Source organism: Podarcis raffonei, chromosome 5 (assembly GCF_027172205.1).
Source record: "Podarcis raffonei isolate rPodRaf1 chromosome 5, rPodRaf1.pri, whole genome shotgun sequence".
NCBI lineage: Eukaryota > Metazoa > Chordata > Lepidosauria > Squamata > Lacertidae > Podarcis > Podarcis raffonei.
This window is the reverse complement of record NC_070606.1, coordinates 25,846,576-25,865,833: the sequence shown is the minus strand read 5'-3', so window position 1 is coordinate 25,865,833 and position 19,258 is coordinate 25,846,576. Positions and strand designations below refer to the sequence as shown.

The window sequence follows — 19,258 nt, the reverse complement described above, 5'->3', positions numbered from 1 at the left end:
GGGGCCGGCTCCTTCTGGACTGGACTCCATAACCTTTGCGGGTAATAAAACCCCTGCGTCCAGTCACGCTTCCCTTGCGTCGCTCTGCTCGGAAGCTGACCTGGCAGGAGAGCAGAGTAGCAGCGGTCCTGTGTCCGTGTGAGATGAGGGATAAATCAAGTCCAGAGACAGTTCGGTTCTTATCTCTAGAAGCGTTTATTTACAAGCCATAAATCAGTCACACTCCATCGGAACTTGGTGACATTCTCAGCCGTGCTCCAAAAGCACACTCGCAGCCTCTGAGCTGAGCTGCTTCTCAGGCAGAAGTGAAAGCAAGTCTGAAAGCAGAGAGACGCTGTGACTCACTGCTCTGCGACAAGCTCCTCCTCCTCCTCCTCCCAGATACAGGACACCACGGAGTTTTGACCCTGTCAGTTCCAAACTCCACAGATTCTTGTTCTGGGCACCCCTCCTGTAAAACTAGACTCATGCAGCACAGACTACAGGCTGTTGTTACTAAAGAGTCTTGGGGCAACTGCCAAATTTATCACGGCAAAAGTAGACTAGAGGCCTCATGCATACAAATTTGCTGATATAAATACACATGGGGGAGCTTGAAATTGTAAGCACTGATCTCAGAGGGAAATGAAATGCAGAAAGCACAGGCAGTTGCAATTATATGATTAACAGTGGCCATTCATAAAGAATGTGTAGATGTTAGCACAAACATCCCAACATTGGTCTGCTAATTAATAGTGGTTTTGCAATTAGAAACCCTGGGAAAGCAGGCTGTACCCCAGTGGTAGAACATCTGCTTTGCATGCAGAAGCTTTCAGGTTCAATTGCTGGTGTCGCCAGGTATGGCTGCAAATGATTCCTACCTTAAACACTGCCAGTTCAATGTAGAAAACTCTTAAGTTAGATACAGGTTGTGTGGTGGTAGCTTTCCATGTTCCTAGCCCATTTCCCCAATTCAAGCCACATGTGAAAGAATGGAATCTCTTGATAGCTGTAATTCGCTGGTTTTCTGTCGCAGTCTCCCTCAATGGGATGGATATCTTTAGCAGTGATTAGCTGCTAATCCATTTTAATCATTCTGGCATTAGAAGTTAAACACGGTGCCTTCATTAGTGGAGGGGAAATGAGTAACGTTATGAAGCATGGGAAAATACAAAAAAATAAAAAATAAAATCAGGAATGTTACAAGATCAAAAGGAAAGCATTCCAGTTTACTTGGACCTCAGAAAGCTTTGCAGATTTAGACATGAGTACTGAAAAGTGAACAGAATTATAATTTGTTTTGGAAATGCAAGCTTATCCAAAATTCCATTCATAATAAAAAGTTATTCATTAGAGATCAGAGTGCTTAATACCTTGCCACAGGTATGGGACTTTCCTCAGGTAATAGAAATTGATTGTAAATTATTTTTCATTACTGTTTTATGTATTTGTTGTTCTAGCCTGCTCTGGGGTTCTGGGATAAAATATGGAATATTAAGTTTAATAAATAAATAAGGCCTCAAGGGAGAAATAGCTGGATTCATTTGCTATACATCTAAATATGGGACCGGCAAAAATAGAAGCAGCAGCCTGCTCTGGTTATTAAGCTATGATTCATCTTTTGTAAGGTCTTTTGGGATGTTTGGTTTACATGCTCAACAAGTGAGCCAATCCCTTGCAGTTCTATTTTTTAAATCTATGTTCAGTAAACATTTTACACATATTTGTTTTAATGCTTTCATTTCTGTGTTTTTTTTTTATTTTAGTGAAATTAATTCAATCAATTAATGCAGCCCATCAAATGTCATGTTAAAAAAAAAATCAACACTGTTTAGAAGGTAAATTATGTAAAGTAATGGTTAAAATGCTAATGAAAAGATACCAGCAAATATGATTAGCACTCCAAACAAGATCCTGGCAGATTCAATCCCAACATAATCATGTCACCTCTGTGGAAGGAATACAAATGAGATGTTCAGGAAGGAGACAGTTGGAGAAAAACAGTATTTTAAAATATTATATCAACTCTGCTTCTGGTACATCATGGCCACTACGAACCATTGCCCACAATGCACCGACCCACAATAAATCAGACCTCTAATTCACCAGTCATAATCCATCATGAGAGAGCCAGACAGGAGAAATTGTGTTGTATTGCACAGTACACACCTTTCTGAGATCTATAGCTCCTTTGGCGATCTGGGAAATTTTACAGCTACACAATGTGCTGAAGTAACGATGCTTTTAAATAGCAGCTAATCAGAGCAAACAAATAATTGTTTCCAAACCTAAGATGCAGAAGAGACAATGGTTGTTTAGGAATTGGAAAGTAAAACTGCTACCCAGCAATAGTGTTGAATGTCATTCTATGAAACAGATAACTCTGGATTTTTTTATTAAAAAAAACCAAAGCAGCAGAGATACAATAAATAAATAAATAAATAAATGACACGACTCTTACATTCATATGAATATTAATTAATGTGGTATTCTGGCTGATCAATTTAGTCTCCAACCTGTTGAAAAGACTGCTAACTATACTACGATTACTATACTACAAGTCATCATGCTACAATGTCTCACAGCATCAGTAACACTGAAGAGAAAGTGTAAACAGAAGGTCACATACTCATTTTAGCAATGTTCAGGAAAAGGGAGAGGAATCCTTCAAGGATTTCCTCTAAGGAAAGGAAGTCCTATCACTAGGGGAAAACCACCAGAGGATCTTTCTCCTACTCTTTCTGTATGGATGTGTATGGATGGAAGAGGCAGCAGTCTGAACCTCAATGCAATTTTCCCAGGTCATTTAAGGACCTAGATTTCATTGCACACAAAAGTTATAGAAAATGTGCATGCATTTGTGTGTATGTGCACACTGTACAGGGTGAGTCTTTTAAAAGAGGCGCCGTGGAACATGTGTACTCTGTATCCACGGGGACTTTTTTAAAGGACTCACCCTATATGTAGATGTATAGGATGCAGTTTCATTGTAAATGTACATTAAAAGGTGTGAGGAATATGCACAAACTTCTGAAAAAATGCTTTGAGGAAGCAGACAACATACAGAGACAGCAAAAATATTTTTGTAAAAAAAAAAAGCATTACATATCCTGTTATCAGGTGATTGACAGGTGGGTGGGTGGGTGGATTGACAGTTGGCCCGCTTGCCAGATCCACTTACAAACCATTGGCCTAAGGCCACCTAGTGAGTTCATGACCAAAATGAAATTTGAATTGGCTCGTGTTCTTAGCTAATATTCCAAAATAGCACTAGATGTAAGAAGCCAAACATGATTCGTAAAGCTAGATGTGTAAGCCCTACAACACAATATTGAAGTATATTATTACAGTACTTCAGAATACCCCCTTCCATCCCTTCTAGTTTCTCACACACAAACCCGCTGACCAGAAATTGTCAAGAGGTTGTACCTAGTGATGGAGAATATTCTCGAGAATGAGATTCAGAAAGTCCTTCTATGTTTTCTTAGCTCTGATAAGTTGGAACAGGAGTAAGAGAGATAATTTACTTTCAGGGCCTTAAGTTGGTAGTTACACCCCTCTCAACCTCACAGGGATTCTATATCAAGAGGACCGGCATTTAACTGTTATCATCTTCCACACCTCTGTAAACTGGCAATATGCAAGCAAAGATGGGAACAATCCAGAATTATAGCAAGTTCATGCAGATTTTCAATATCTAAGTGGTATGTAGATGCATCTCATTTTGTGTGTGAATAAACAACATCTTTTAAAAAAACAAAACCCAAGGAAGGCCCAAAACTGTATTTTTTAAACAAAGACAGTGGACTTCTGAGGAATATGAACTAAAAATTAGAGGGAAAATTAAATTCACTCCTGTTCTCTTTTTGTAACAGTGATTTTCAGTTCAGTTCAAAATTATTTCAAACTTATGAGGGGCAAGAGAAAGTGTGGACAGCTTATGTCCCCTGTTTTCACTCATCTGCAATATTTGAAATGCAAGTTTTCATCCATTTAATAGCTCACTCATCCCTCCATGCAGAAATTTATGGATACCACCCCTTTTTCCAAGTTTGGTGAGGGTGGAGGTGGAGACTGTTCAAACCCACCTTACCTGAACTGCATTGGGCTCTAACCAACCAAGCTTACCAACAGAAATTGGCTTTCTTTACTTTGAAACAGGGATCAAAGGTTGGTTATGCAAATGAGGATTAATTGGTTGTTATCAGGGTGTACCTAGCCTCCATTAATGTTATTACCCACTTCAGGCATGTGCAAAGTCTGCTTCAGATATCTGGCCCTCTTTGAAAAAAGTTTGGGCACCCCTGAATTCTACTTGATATATTGCCTCCTCATCTTCCCTTTCCCCTTCCTCTTTCCTCTCTCCTGTCATTCTCTCCACTCACATGAGCATATCTTTATAGTAACCAGCAATTTTCTGCATCCTGTTGCTCAACTGTGAACCTGCCCACCAACTGGTTGCTTTAAAACACAAGCCACAATTTGGGACTTGCAATTCCAGTTCGCCCTAAGTAGATCTGTTAGGTCTCAGATGAAATAAATCTCCAGGCCATTTGTCTGATTGCCACCCCTCTCCATTTTTCTGGGCTTTCACATCTCCAGCTTGTCCAGTTGGCCATGCTCCCTGGCCCATCCCACATAATTGTGACATCACCAGGTACTGATTTGTGACATCACTAAGTCAGCCTCAGGCTTTGGAAGACTGAGATGTGGCAACTGTAGCCCTGTCATCCTCCATACTCACATCAGGGCTTCAATAGAATCATTTCCTTCCATCCTGTGCAACTGAGTCCACAGCAGATTTTGAATCTGTTACCTGGGGGACATCGAGTGAGGAATTTGCCTTGTCACCAGCCATGGGAATCTGGCTGTGAGGTATGTTGAATGTTGGTTACTCATTGACCAGCTGAGGTGGGAGCTGGGTACATGTCTGCCTATGTGTGTACATGAGTGTATATGAGAGAGTGTGGGGTGAGCACACCCATTGTTGAACCTAAGACTAAAAGAGGACGTGTCTCATGGTGCTGGGGGGGGGAGGAGGATTTTATTTTTAAAACAGCCCAATGTGTTTCGACCAGTGCATATTTAAAGGCTTTCTTCAGGGAGTTGCAAAACAGCTAGTAGAGATCTCTTTTGGATACATTTCCCATTAACTGGGTCGCCAGTTAATGTTAATGCAGTTAACGTGTAATGCAATGAATAAAGAAGCAATTTTATATGATCCACTCTTCCACATCTGTAATTTCTCCGTTCAGTTTGAACCACACTAATTTTAATAGAAAATTTTGAGTCAGAAAATTGAGATAATGGTAAGTGTGCTTAATGTGCTTTTAACAGATTCAGTCGTGTTCAGTATCTCTGAAGCGGTATTCGATACAGGAAAAATAAATCAGAATGTGATATCTGCTGCAAAGCTTTCTTTTTCTCAAAATAATTGACAATGTCTGGAATTTATGAGATACCATCGTAGAGTTAGAAGGAACCACAAAGATCATCTAAGTCCAATTCCCTTCAGGTCCTCATAGCTTCCTGTCCAGCTCCACACATCACAGCTTCACCAATAGTCCATGTTCTTTATAAATTGATATAGCAAATGTTGAAATTAGTTTATGTATGTTTGAGGCAGCCAGCATGGTGTATTCCACATACTACAATGGACTACAACGCCGTACTTTCCTGATCATGTTGACTGGGAGTTGATTTTAAGCTACCTTCAATCATAGAATCAAAGAGTTGGAAGGGACCTGCAGGTCACTGAGTCCACCCCCCTGCAGTGCAGGAATATGCAGCTATCCCATATGGGGATCAAACCTGCAACCTTGGTGTTGTCAGCACCATGCTCTAGCCCAGGGGTAGGCAACCTAAGGCCTGGGGGCCGGATGCGGGCCAATCGCCTTCTCAATCTGGTCTACGGACGGTCTGGGAATCAGTGTGTTTCTACATGAGTTGAATGTGTGCTTTTATTTAAAATGCATCTCTGGGTTATTTGTGGGGCATAGGAATTCGTTCTTTTTTCTTCTTCAAAATATAGGCTGGCCCACCACACGGTCTGAAGGACGGTGGACCAGCCCACGGCTGAAAAAGGTTGCTGACCCCTGCTCTAGCCAGCTGAGCTATCCAGCAAGATGGTTTCCTTTACTTACCCCTGCCTTCTCCTAACACAAAGGCTGCATCCTTTTGTTTCTGGCCTGCTTCTAGTTTGGAATTTTTACATTTGTAAAACACACCTTCTCCTAAGGACTTGGTGCAGCACATATATCCCATTTGATCACAAGCTCCAGACATGCATAGAGCACTCAACTGCATGACAGTGTCCATGCAGTTCTGTTCCATGTTTGCCTTCCTCCTCATCTTGCTCCATAATCTGATGAGCCCCAGGATAGGAAGACGGCCTGTGAGGTTTATAATCTTATACGTTAAACAGAATTGCATTACTTTTGTACTTTAAAAAATGCAAGGTTTTGGGGGCAATAGCTGAATTCTCTTTGTGTGTGCACGCCTGTGCACACACACACACACACACACACACACACACACACACACTCCTAACCTGATTTTATCAAAATGCTCACTTTACATCCCTGTAAAGCTAAGACACAGTGTTTCATTGCGAGAGACATTTGCAGCCAACACAGTTCAGCAGGCAATTTATTCGATTTCATATTTCTTTTAGCTGGACTATCCCATTTCTGATGTGTGTACTGAAGTTCAACCTCTTAGAAAAATACACCTACTGTATCTTCATTTATTTGTATAGCCTGTCATCAGGGCATAAAAACAAAGTTCACTCAGGAGACACACAAGAACAGAAGGAAGCCGAAAGGGTAACCTTTGTGAGATGAATTTATTTTTTGAAAATGGATGGGGAATTGGGGAGGGAGGGAATACTAAAGTAGCATGATTCACTCTCTAGCATTCACATTAAGATTTATTCAATTACCGCAGCAGCGTAACAGAGCCAGGATAGCATGTGAATGCTGGGTGGGTCAGTATGACCCTCAATTCTAAAATCAAGACTATACCCTTATGAGAGAATTATCAGAAAGAAATTGGTGCCTTGAAAGAGAGACCTAATGTCTTTATAATATCTGCACATTTCTTTAACAATGAGGACATCACATATCTTGCGATAAATTCAAAGCCTTGAAGAATATGCTAGGAATAGACTTTGAACTCTGAAATTTCAGTGGTGCCCAAAATTCAGGGGGACCTCACCTCTCACCTTCTCTTCTGCTCACACAGTACATCATAGTTGTGACACTCTGTGACGCCCCCTAGACTCAGCACCCAGTGTGGCAGAACCAGTCACGCTGCCCTAAATTCGCCTCTGAATACACTCTATTTGGGATCACGTGTGTGAAATTAGGCACAAACTATACCTGTTTCCAAATCTACTTCAGTAGCTTGTCTTAGCCTCACAGACATTGTAAGCAATATATAAAGGGGTAGTTCTAGAAGAGTACCATGCTAGTGCTCTTCTCATTTTCCCTTTCATGTTTCCAATCAAAATTTGCAGGTGAGTGGGATCACAGATGCCAGCCCCATTTCATTGTTGTTGTTGTTTAGTCGTTTAGTCGTGTCTGACTCTTCGTGACCCCATGGACCAGAGCATGCCAGGCACTCCTGTCTTCCACTGCCTCCTGCATTTTGGTCAAACTCATGTTGGTAGCTTCGAGAACACTGTCCAACCACCTCGTCCTCTGTCGTCCCCTTCTTCTTGTGCCCTCCATCTTTCCCAGCATCAGGGTCTTTTCCAGGGAGTCTTCTCTTCTCATGAGGTGGCCAAAGTATTGGAGCCTCAACTTCACAATCTGTCCTTCCAGTGAGCACTCAGGGCTGATTTCCTTAAGAATGGAGAGGTTTGATCTTCTTGCAGTCCATTGGAGTTTCGAGAGTCTCCTCCAGCACCATAATTCAAAAGCATCAATTCTTTGGCGATCAGCCTTCTTTATGGTCCAGCTCTCACTTCCATACATCACTACTGGGAAAACCATAGCTTTAACTATACGGACCTTTGTTGGCAAGGTGATGTCTCTGCTTTTTAAGATGCTGTCTAGGTTTGTCATTGCTTTTCTCCCAAGAAGCAGGGATCTTTTCATTACCATTTCATTACCTCTATACATTAGGCAGGATGTTAATTGCAGGTGCTGCACATATACAACTGTGTGCACATATATGCATACAGCTTTGCATACTTCTGGAATCATAACTGTGCTTAGCTTCCCATTTATATATGTAGGCCCTATACAGGTTTTCAACCTTTTTGAATCCAGGACTCCCTTGGCCAACCACATTCTTTCTGAAACTCCCCTGTGGAAGCCGCTTACACTGGGGTTCCATTACAGGATGCACATAAGTGGGGATTTCCCTGTTCCGCCCCTTTTCGGCACCATTTTTGACTCATGTTTAAGTGGGAATGCATGTATCCTCTGAATGTTCCTCAGAGAGAAAAAGCTCATGCAGGGAGATACAGGCTGCAAGTTAATGAAAGAACAGCCCCTGGGGCTCCCCTGAACATTCCTCAAGTCTCCCCAGGGAGCCACAGCACACTGGCCGAAAACCAATGCTATGCACACAAGGGTGTGGGTGTGTGCATGTGTGTTATGCTCTGCTCAAAGGCAGAAGCCTGAGGCAGTGCCAGCAGACAAGGGAGATTGGAGGCAGGGCCAGATGGTACTATCCCACTTCCCTCTATGATTTACTGAACATGTAGAGGGGGATGTGAGAAGAGGCCACAATACAAAAGTATGATCAATTTCACCTTGTGGAAATTGAAAATGCTATTTGCTATATTGAGGGGGCTGTATGCTACAGTCACAGAATATACAGCATTCAAAATTACATTTTGAGACAGTAAAGTTCTGTGAATCAATGGGGCATTTCTGCTGCTTGTCACACACCCCTTTTAAAGGTAGAGGAGTATTTCCTCAGAGGGTGGTGCAACAGGAGAGCTTACAACCTCATAAGAGGCTGGAAATAATGCCTAGAAAATACCAAGTTAGGTCCATCTGAACCTTTTCCTCCAATGACCTACCATGGAGGAGAGAGGGAACTGGGTGGACTCCTTGGGACAGAAATGAAGCAAGGAGAAAAGAAATAAATATGGATGTTTCGACATTTCAATTAAGGCCAAATGAGTCTAGCAATTCTGTACCTGCTTTTGTGTGTGAGAGGTTTGTTTTTGTTTTTCATGGCACTAATGGTAGCTTCTGGTAGGAGGGTGATTTAGATCAGGGCAAGAGCAAGGAAAGAAAGGATTTAAAGCACCACTTCTGTGTCCTTCAAAGCAGTGACACTTGAGATCCTAATCATGTGTCTACTTTGACCTTAAATGTTTATTAGATTTGGAGTTTATTAGGTTCCTGTCTAAATAATCAAAAAACTATCTGGAAAGTTAATCTAGCAATGATGAGGAAATGGGTCATGAAAAGGACATCAAAGGTCATTTAGTCAACTCCCCTATGCCAATGCAGGAAAGCCATTACTGGACTTTTCCTGATAAATGACCATCCAGGGTCCACTTAAACACCCTCCGTGAAGGAGAATCCACCATCTACTAAGGAAGTCTGTTCCATTATCAGATAATTTGTACCATCAGGAAGTTATTCCTAACATAAATTCGGAAACCCCTCTATTGCAGCAAACTCACTGGTTTGGGTCCTATCCTCTGGATCAACATAAATTTGCTCCAGACCTGAAAATGGCTATCATATTACCTTTTAATCATCTTTTGTCCAGGGTGAGCATAGCCAGCTCCATTAGTCCTTCCTAATAGGAGCTGAGCTTATGCCACTTGCCATCATTGTTACCTTCATTTGGGTACAGTCCCCCAGGTGTAGCCTGATCAAAGCAGAAAGGGGTGGTCCAAAATTGCCTCTTATGAGCCAGACAATATGCTGTTGGATGCAGCCTAGGATTTTAGCTGCAGCACTACATGGCTGACTCACAGTTAATTTCTGATATGCTAAGACCACTGCTTTCTGAAGAGCTGAAATCAACAGAGACATGCAGTCATTCCTTTATTCACACCTTGAGCTGATCCACAAAACCAAAACAACCACATAAGACCTGCCTTGTGTTAGAAGACACAATTTGAAGGTTGAATAGAATGCTGGATGAGACAAGTCTGATAGGACTTATGCTTTCATATGACAATAGGAGTACCCAAAACTATTTTACCAGGGAAGAAACCAACCATGTTGCTAAAGAGGTCATTAGAACTGATAAAGACCAACCTCGAATTTCACATCAGTACAATGGAGAAAGGTGGGAGGGATACTCACTTTTAGTGCTTTAGCTCAGAATAATTTCAGCCTTAAAGGTTAAGATTCAATACACCGTACAACGAGTTCCATGTATTCAATGTGTGTGTGAGAGAGAGAGTTCTTAAAAAGCTGACTCCTGTGCAATATACCAAACCACTTTTGGAACTTGTGAGAGGGATGCCGTTTATGACAGGGAAAGATGTTTACTGTTCAGAAAAGGGGGGAAAACATTCCAATGGACATATTGAAGCCGCTCAGCATGCTTTGGATCATGGCCAAGCTTAACTGAATAGGGGAGGGAAATGGTGGAATCTATGAAACAGCACCATAAGTGTCTTTCCTGCAAGCAGAGTAAGGTGTACCCAAAAATCTATTGAAAAGGACCTTACACTCCCTTTTGTAAAAGTAGCGTAACAGTATCTTTGGAGCAAACTGCACAGTTGAACCTGCTTGCATATTTGTTGAAAAGTGGCGCTGTCTCACTCTCAGACTCTTAACAGTCAGCCTCAAGAGGATATCTCAGTGGTTAAAGAACAATGCTCATGCTTTGACAGATAGGAAGAAGCTTTAGAAAACTTCACTTAAGCATTCCCAAATCAGGGAGGCATATATCTAGAAAAAGAGGAGTTGGAACTCACCATGAATGCCTCCCTTGTTCTCTTAGAATGGCAATAGCACCCACTGGAGAGGTGCCGGAACTTAGTTCCGGCTGAATATATGTTTGTCTGGCTGAATATGTTTATACACACTATAAACATGACAATTTTACAATTTAACTAAGCCAAGGGATCTCAAATGAAGCTCTCCCCATCCCCCACCCCTGCAGAACATGGCATCTGCATCCCCATTGTAAGATTCTATACAAGACTTCAGACAACCAGCTTGGAAGACAGAGGAGTGATTGATTATATGCATAATAAGCGCCGACATCTGAATGCCTAGACTGAAGGGACTTTGCACAAAGCAGCCCAGCTTCTTGTTTGAAAGACAAAACCCATCAAACGCATAAGAAAACATCTCTGATCAGCTCAGTACATTTGCAAAATGGGCTCTTTGATTTGTCCACCTCTAGGCCAGAGACCATTCATTCCAACACAAGAGATATCGCACACAGAGGTGGCCCTTGCTGGATCAGGAAATGTGGGCACAGGCTAGATGCCCTGGGCACCTCCGTTGCCCTGAATCTTTGGACATGAGGTATTGAATGGGGGCCCTGTTTGCACTGCATGGTGTGAACCACCAATCACTGTGTCAGGCTACACAAGCATAGTTGGGCATGGCTATATCTGGATGGGAGCCAGAGTGTTTTGAAATAAAAGTGAACAGCGGCAGAACAAAGGAGGACACCTTTACATATCAAAGGTGTTTTGTGTTTTTAAAAGGGAGAGCCATTCATTATTCTCAACAACATCCTGGTGCACTCCCAAACCTCTTGCTTTTGCTAATGGCACTGGTGAATGGGCAATGAGAGGACTTAGCCATGTTTTCTGAATTTGTGTTATAGCAACCCATTGTCACAGCAAATAGAGTTCTGCCATCTTTCAGCTCCCTTTACTATAAAGGGCTTGGTATGGATCTCAGCAAAAACTTATGGTAATTTCGATTTGCAGCTTACCACTAATAATAAGTACATTGGCTGGGAAGATTACAAGATCCCCTTTCCAAAGTCAAATTAACATTTGATTTTTATTTTTTTAAAAAAATATCATTTGGAATGAATTAGTTCTTTCCATAAATATGTTTGTGATACCACTTTGTGATAGTTACCTGTTTGAGAGGGGGCTCCCATGCCTTTTATTTGTAATATTTACTAACCTAACATCTACTCTGACAGCTGAAAAACAAAAGCTTTCATTCTTATTACAGCTCATTCTCTTTGGCAGATATTTCTCCCTCCCTGACCTCTCCAAATACACATTGGGCTTGAAATGAATGGTTTTGTTTGATTCCTTTTCTCCAGAGCAATGCAGCAGTATTTGATTGTTTTTTAAGGGATCAAGCTGCTTTTTCTATTGAGTAGCACCATCTAAACTTATGGCTTCAAAGGAAATAATATATATATTTTTTTAAATGGCACTAAGTCCCTGTGCTGTTTCACTCCCACTGGCAAGATGAGATACATTATAACATCACAACTGCACAATGCACATTTGCATTTCAAGTTCCACTAGCTGTTGGCTCTACCTCCAATCTAAAAAGTACTCCGGCATGCCAGAAAATATGCTACAGTTCAAGATTTTGGATAGATCCTTAAAAAAATTAAAAGTCCAGCCCAATCAACACATGGTGGTCATCTCAGCTATATATGCATCCTTCATACGTCAGACATAACAAATCACTAATATTGTGAATATATGAATGGAATTTCTGAGCTAGATCAACTATAGAAAAGTTTCTCCTCTTCTCACGCCACTCCACACATCCCCCACAATATTTCTCTCTCAATTCTGACTGAACACCACCCTGCTATTCTATGCTTTGGCCTCAGGGCTGTTCATGTATTACCTCTCTGTGACTGTACCATCAAGTGATGACTGGCAGAGCTGTATGTGTGAACTTTCGTATCAGTTCATGACATCTGAAATGCAGTGTTTTTCAATGTATTGAGTCCACCTATTTAATTACTTGTCATCAGGTGCAGATAAATCTAGATATACATAAATGTGAGTACTGGCCTCAGAGAAAACCATTTATAAGCAAAGCTCCCCATTTACTGCCACCAGAAAAAGCCATAGCATTAAAAATACTATTGTTGATGAGACTCAATATATATATTGGGGGTAATTCCCAAATTAAACCTCAAATATCTACAGATTGACTATTAAAAGTAGACTGTAAACAGAAACTAGTGAGGTAGTGAAATATTACTTCTGGACCCCAAAATTTAAATGTACTTATCATATTTATGTTCCAGCTTTCTTCAACAACAAATAATGAGGTCTTCTAATTTACTTGCATAGACCACTGGAGACTACAGTGATTTAAAAGAAGCCTAGAATTGACTTCACAAATTTGACTAAAGCAAAATTTGAGGACATTTTGAAGTGTCTTCTTCAAACAAATCATCCAAAGGAATTCTGAGGTAAGTTCACAGAAGCCCAATAATATTAGAAAAGCTTGCTGGGGACAGACAGTATGGAATCTGTATACCTCCAAGTTGTCATGGAATTCCATCCTGAGTAAAAACTGAGGTAAATGAGGAAGGTTCCTCATAAGTGAAACATCTACAGAAATTTTGAATAGACCCCGACAGAATTTCAGTACAGCCTGCAAAAAATTACAGGTTCACACATCTGTTCCACTAACAGTACCTTCTCTTAATAGGCTACCTCTCAGGGCTAAACTAGCCATGTTTTGGGAGATCCAATCAACAGGATTCTTCCAATTTGATAGAAGAAGATAAATTTTTTTAAAAATGGCAGGAGTGTGTCTATAATTCAGATCAGGGCCATAGTGCTGTGGGAAAGGGGAGCTGAGTCCCTCCCCCCCCATCCTTTACCCCTACTGTAATTTGCCTCCATCCAAGCTTCTATTTGCTCCACAAACATCTTTTCCCCAGCCATATTTTCCAATTTTCAATGCTTCCCCTTGGTTGCTTTTATCTTTAGAGAATAATCTTGGCTTTTAGACTTGAAGGTGGTCTTCTCATCTGCATTTTCCTAAACAGTGATGGGATTGCTCAGACAAGGGGAGCAAGAACTGTCGAGGAATCGATTCACGCTGTACGTCACAAGCATATCTGCTACATGTATATTAGTACTCGTGCTGACAGATAAATAAACTGTGAAGGGGAAGTACATGCTTGCAAACATCTTGTGGGTATGCACTGGTTAGGCATAGCTCCTAAGCACAGTCGCTACCTGTTCATCACAGGTTTGCCTCCCCTCAATGTGAGGGGTTGTCCACACCAAGTGCTACTGTGAACATAGCTAACACACTCACTGCATAAAGTGTGGGTGTCAAAAATTGCAAAGTTACTCAGCTTTAGAGACAGCCACCTTGAAGAAGAAAAGGGAATCCCAAGGAAAAGCTTGCTTGAGGCTTGTGGATTGAGCAAAATCTGAACATTTACATACTTGTCTCTGGCTAATGTTCTTTGAATTCTCTTGACAGCACGATTATACATATTCTATATATTTTAAAATTCGGAAATATCACAGAACAGATCATTTCTACTTTAAACAACATTAAACTTGCCCTTGTCATTTCAGCTCGGAGTTTTAAATTCAGCACCATCATTAAGTCCATCTTCAAAGTCAAGGTAACTGGATTTTCTTTCAATAGATTGCTCTAGAGAAATCCTTTTCATTTTAATAGAAAGATGAAAGCTAACCTAAAAGCATCTTCTTGCACAATATTCTAATAGCAAATATATCTGCTTTTAAAAGGATGATCTTCAATTCAGTGGTCTATATCTACCACTGGATTTTGGCCTTTAAAACACATTGATTTTTTTCCCCCTACTGACTTTCACAGTGCAAATGTCATTGTTAGATATAGCATTTGAACCAAGTAATGGATTCATATACCGGATATAGTGGGGTTTTTTTTTCAGATTTTACCTTGGTCTCTCAATCTAATAACAACCTAAGAACATCCACCTTTTAGTTTAAGTTACTGGATAGTTTTAAAACAGATAGTATTTGATTTTTTAATTTTTAATTTTTGGAAAGTGAGGCTGATGGTTGCTCCAGTACTAAGACAGAGAACCTATAACCAGCACATAAATATTTCATTTTTCAAAGGAAGATTTGACCAGTAATGGCATAATTATTTCAATTTGAGAAGTAACTGAAATCTTCATGTTTATGTGATGGGACAAGCAGACACACACTCTTATCAAAATGGCAACTTATAGACTAATTCCAAGTCAAGGAATATGGTAGAGGACATCCTTCCATATAGAAGACTTCTCAGAGAAACTATGAGAAGGATCCACCTACCCAGACTTGTCCACAGAAGTTCTTCCCCTTGCTCAACAACATTTTCCTCTCTTCATCTCCTTCCCCATGTCCCCTAAAACTGGAATGCTTGTGCAAATGAATTCCACCCAGTGTAATCTCTCACAACATACAGGAACAAAAGGGGCAATCTTAAATATATACTTCCACCCATTCCATTGGAGAACATACATGATAGTGCAAAATAGAGGGCAACCCTATCATGAAGGACAATTGTAAGGGGTGCCTACCACACAATATTTACTGTGACAGCCATTGAAGACAGAAATTCATCTTGCTTTTACCAATTCTCCTTCGCTGGTTGCTATGATCAGTCAAACAGTATTGATGGTGCCAATTAATTTAATGACATATGTTAATGTTGCATGCCACCCCAATCCCAGAGTGGTGTGAGATTCCAGAGGTCCCAGGAGCTTACCCAGGGTTCATATTTCCTTTTGGAAATGACTGTGGGGGTCTTTATGATATATGGTTTATTTACACATATATGCCTTCTGAGCCTGCAATGGAGGGGTTCACAGCAGTAACACCCCAAAAGGGTCCTATTTCTCCCATAGCCACAGCCTTGGATTCAAGCAGAAATCAAACATTGCTCTGACACTCTCTCCAGTTTGCTGCTTTTCCTCTCACTCACATCACTGCCACTCAAAACTCTGCCTTTTTCTCTTGACAAAGGAGACACCACCCATTTGCCATCTGACACTGAGCCCCTTAATCCCCCATCACCTCACCAGGAAGTCCAGGAATTAAAAGGCTTGATTAGATTTTAACACTTGCTGGATCTGGGGATTAGAGGGGTCTGGCATGCAGTTTAACACCCACAAAAAACTCATAACATTATTTTGAGATTTCCACTAGTAAAGACGAACATACAAAAAAGGGGGAAAGATCTGATTACCAAGCAATCAAAGATAGAACTATTTCTGCCTCTTGCTTCATGCTGAGGAACATTAGACTATTGGACTGCCTACTGAGCTACATTTGCACCACTGGCATGGGGTAGACTGTAGCAGGCCTCACTGAAGGATGAAATGCCCATTTATCACAATATAATAATATAGTTAAATGTGCTACAGTAGAATAACTATTTTGAATTCTGCTTGAAGATTTTCAATAAAACTATTGACTGGACTGAAGCGAGACTGTTAACAGCCATACTTGAATTCAAAGTTGGAGCAGAGGCGTAGGAAGGTCAGGTAGTACCCGGTGCACAAAATTTCTTGTCACCCCCCCCATTGATTCTTTTTTTTTTTTTTGCCTGCAAAAATGGTTTTACGTTATTTCATATTTTCTTACAAAGGAATAATAATAAGTAATAATAATAATAATAAACTTTTATTTATATCCCGCCCTTCCCGGCTGAAGTCGGGCTCAGGGCGGCTAACATCAGATACATAACATTGGTATAAAATCAAACAATAATTAAATTACCTCCTAAAAGCATGTCAAAATCAAATTAAAGTCTAATTAGATGGCTTTCCGCAGGGTTAGGGTTGGGGACAGTAAGTGCTCCACTGAATTGAAATTTCAGCCTTCATAACATGGGAAAACAGCCAAGTAAACAGCTATTTTCGTGGAGGACGGTCAAGATATTAACTGATATGCATGAAATTTCATATATAGCTATATAATCCCTAGTGTAGTAAGATAAGACCTTTGGAGCAGGCATTTTCAAAAACAAGTTTTTTATGAACTGCCCTAGTAGGGCAGTAATTGTTCCTTGATAATTTGTCATCTCCCTCCATGATGGAACCTGGGGCAGACCAGCTCCTCCCCACCCTTCCTATGCCCCTGAGTTGGAGTATGAATTCTCCAATTGAGGGCCCCTAAGGTCAGTTGAAAAGGGACACGGGTGGTGCTGTGGGGTAAACCACTGAGCCTAGGGCTTGCCAATTAGAAGGTCGGTGGTTTGAATCCCTGCGACGGGGTGAGCTTCTGTTGCTTCCGTCCCAGCTCCTGCCAACCTAGCAGTTTGAAAGCACGTCAAAGTGCTTTCGGTGGGAAGGTGGGAAGGTAAATGGCATTTCCATGCGCTGCTCTGGTTTCGCCAGAAGCGGCTTAGACATGCTGGCCACATGACCCGGAAAACCCGTCTGCAGACAAACGTCGGCTCCCTCGGCCAGTAAAGTGAGATGAGCGCCGCAACCCCAGAGTCGTTCATGACTGGACTTAACGCTCAAGGGTCCTTTATCTTTACCTTTTAGGTCAGTTGCTCTCACAGTCAGGATGTTCTGTTCTATTGAACAGGCAAAAGGTCAAGTCCCCACTGTTTGTATCATACCTGGTCAACCCAGAGACCTCATACATCCTGCCTGGACTGACGAGGTTGCATGCTCCTACTCCAGTTTCCACTTGACTAAGGTCTGGGCACCCACGTACTCAGACAACTCGCTAGTCCTAGCTTTAGGCTCCTGTGTTTCTGGATTAAACCCCCTCAAACATTAAGAGGCATTTAAATATTGCCATGTGCAATGATTTGTAAGTTTCAGGGTTGGATAAGTTAAATCATCTCAGACAAGGACTACATCCCCAAGAAAGGAGTCGCTAGTCAACTTTCACAAAGGGATTCTCATCCACAATAATGCAGTGAAATAATTAGCCTCCCCTTTCTGAAAAATATACCAAAATTTCTTTAAAGCAAATGAAGTGTGAAGGAAACCCAATTACAGGGAGCTGAACATGCAACAAGACCTGAACATGCAACAAGAAATGACAGGGGACATCCTGTGCAACAGGCATCACGCTCTGTGCATTCAGTCAAATGATGGGGCCAGTTAATTCTATTATCACATTAAACACCAGTTTTAATAATAGAATTCCTTTGGCTCATTAAGATATCTTTATTACTCTATGAACATAGTTCTTGTTAGATTTTAATCGTCTGTGGAATTACATTCCAGGACACCATAAAAATCCAACTGATGGTAGGTCCAACTCAAGCCCATAACCCAAATTTCTGAGACTGAGACTGTCATCAGCTTTGTGGGAAAGGCTAGGCTGACTTCTCATGAGCTTCAGTTTTCATACTGAAATCTGCATTTTCAACATGTGGTGATGTTTTTGTTGAGCAGTATATAAATGGTGCAAAAATCAAAATTGTTTCACTATTGCTTGTCCAAGCACAAAGAGCCACGCATATGCTGTGGCAAAAGCTCCAAAAGGGCCATTTCTAGGGCTTCAAAAACTGGGCTTAGTTTATAAAAATTCTCCCTTAAGCTTTCTTCCGATATGTATCCTGTATCAACCACACCTCTGCTCTATCCACCAATCTCACCCACAGTAACAGGATTGCAATAACAACAGAACTGAAACAGGGTTTCTGAATTCTTTTAGCCCCAAAATGGAAACAGCAAGAAGTACCAACGAAAGAAGAGTGGCAGATGAAAATGATGGACTTTGGGGAACTGGTGAAGCTGACAGGAAAAATTCAAAACCAGCACGATCAAGTATTCCAAAAAGATTGGGCTAAATTTATATGACATTTGAAAGATCATTGTAAGCAATTAACATCACTAGTAGGGTTGACTGAAAATTTGTAATGAGAAACTTTCTTCCTTTTTATATTTATTTAAATTTTGAGATATTTCGTAATGAGTTTAATTGGAAAACGTATAAAATGCTATGACATAAAGGTTAACTTTGACAGCCATAAGGCGGGAGGGAAGGAAATCGATAGGCTCTAAAGAGCCAGAGAGGTAAAGTGGATAATAATGGTGTGATTATATATTGTTAAATGAAAAATTAATAAAAGTTATATTTTTTTTAAAAAAGAACTGAAACAGGGTGGATAGTTTCTACCAAGCCCTCGTGATATGTGGTCTTTTCATTTCCCTAATGAAGGTGTGGAAGTTGTTTTTCTTTTGGGAAGTAGTTACCTTGCCATACAGGCTGAGACTTCAGAAAAAGAAGATCAAGTCCAAATCCCATCTTTTTTGGAAGAAGAAAACTAGCAATATGTGATTTTTGGGGGGGTTTTTTCTCTCCCATGGTTTAGATTACAGAACTGAGAGAGTGACAAACAGATTCATTCCATGGTTCAGTTCTCCTGAGCAT

General features: G+C 40.8%; 1 protein-coding gene and 1 long non-coding RNA gene across 5 annotated transcripts in view; one reads left to right on the top strand and one right to left on the bottom strand.

Moving 5' to 3' along the window:
• GRID1 (glutamate ionotropic receptor delta type subunit 1) overlaps nucleotides 1-19,258 on the bottom strand; it is a 709,085-nt gene that overhangs the window by 334,047 nt on the left and 355,780 nt on the right. The window lies entirely within an intron of this gene.
• On the top strand, nucleotides 4,674-18,932 carry LOC128413844 (uncharacterized). The gene is made up of 4 exons (XR_008330485.1): nucleotides 4,674-4,854; nucleotides 13,159-13,326; nucleotides 14,456-14,505; nucleotides 18,539-18,932. It is a non-coding gene; the product is annotated as an uncharacterized LOC128413844 (long non-coding RNA).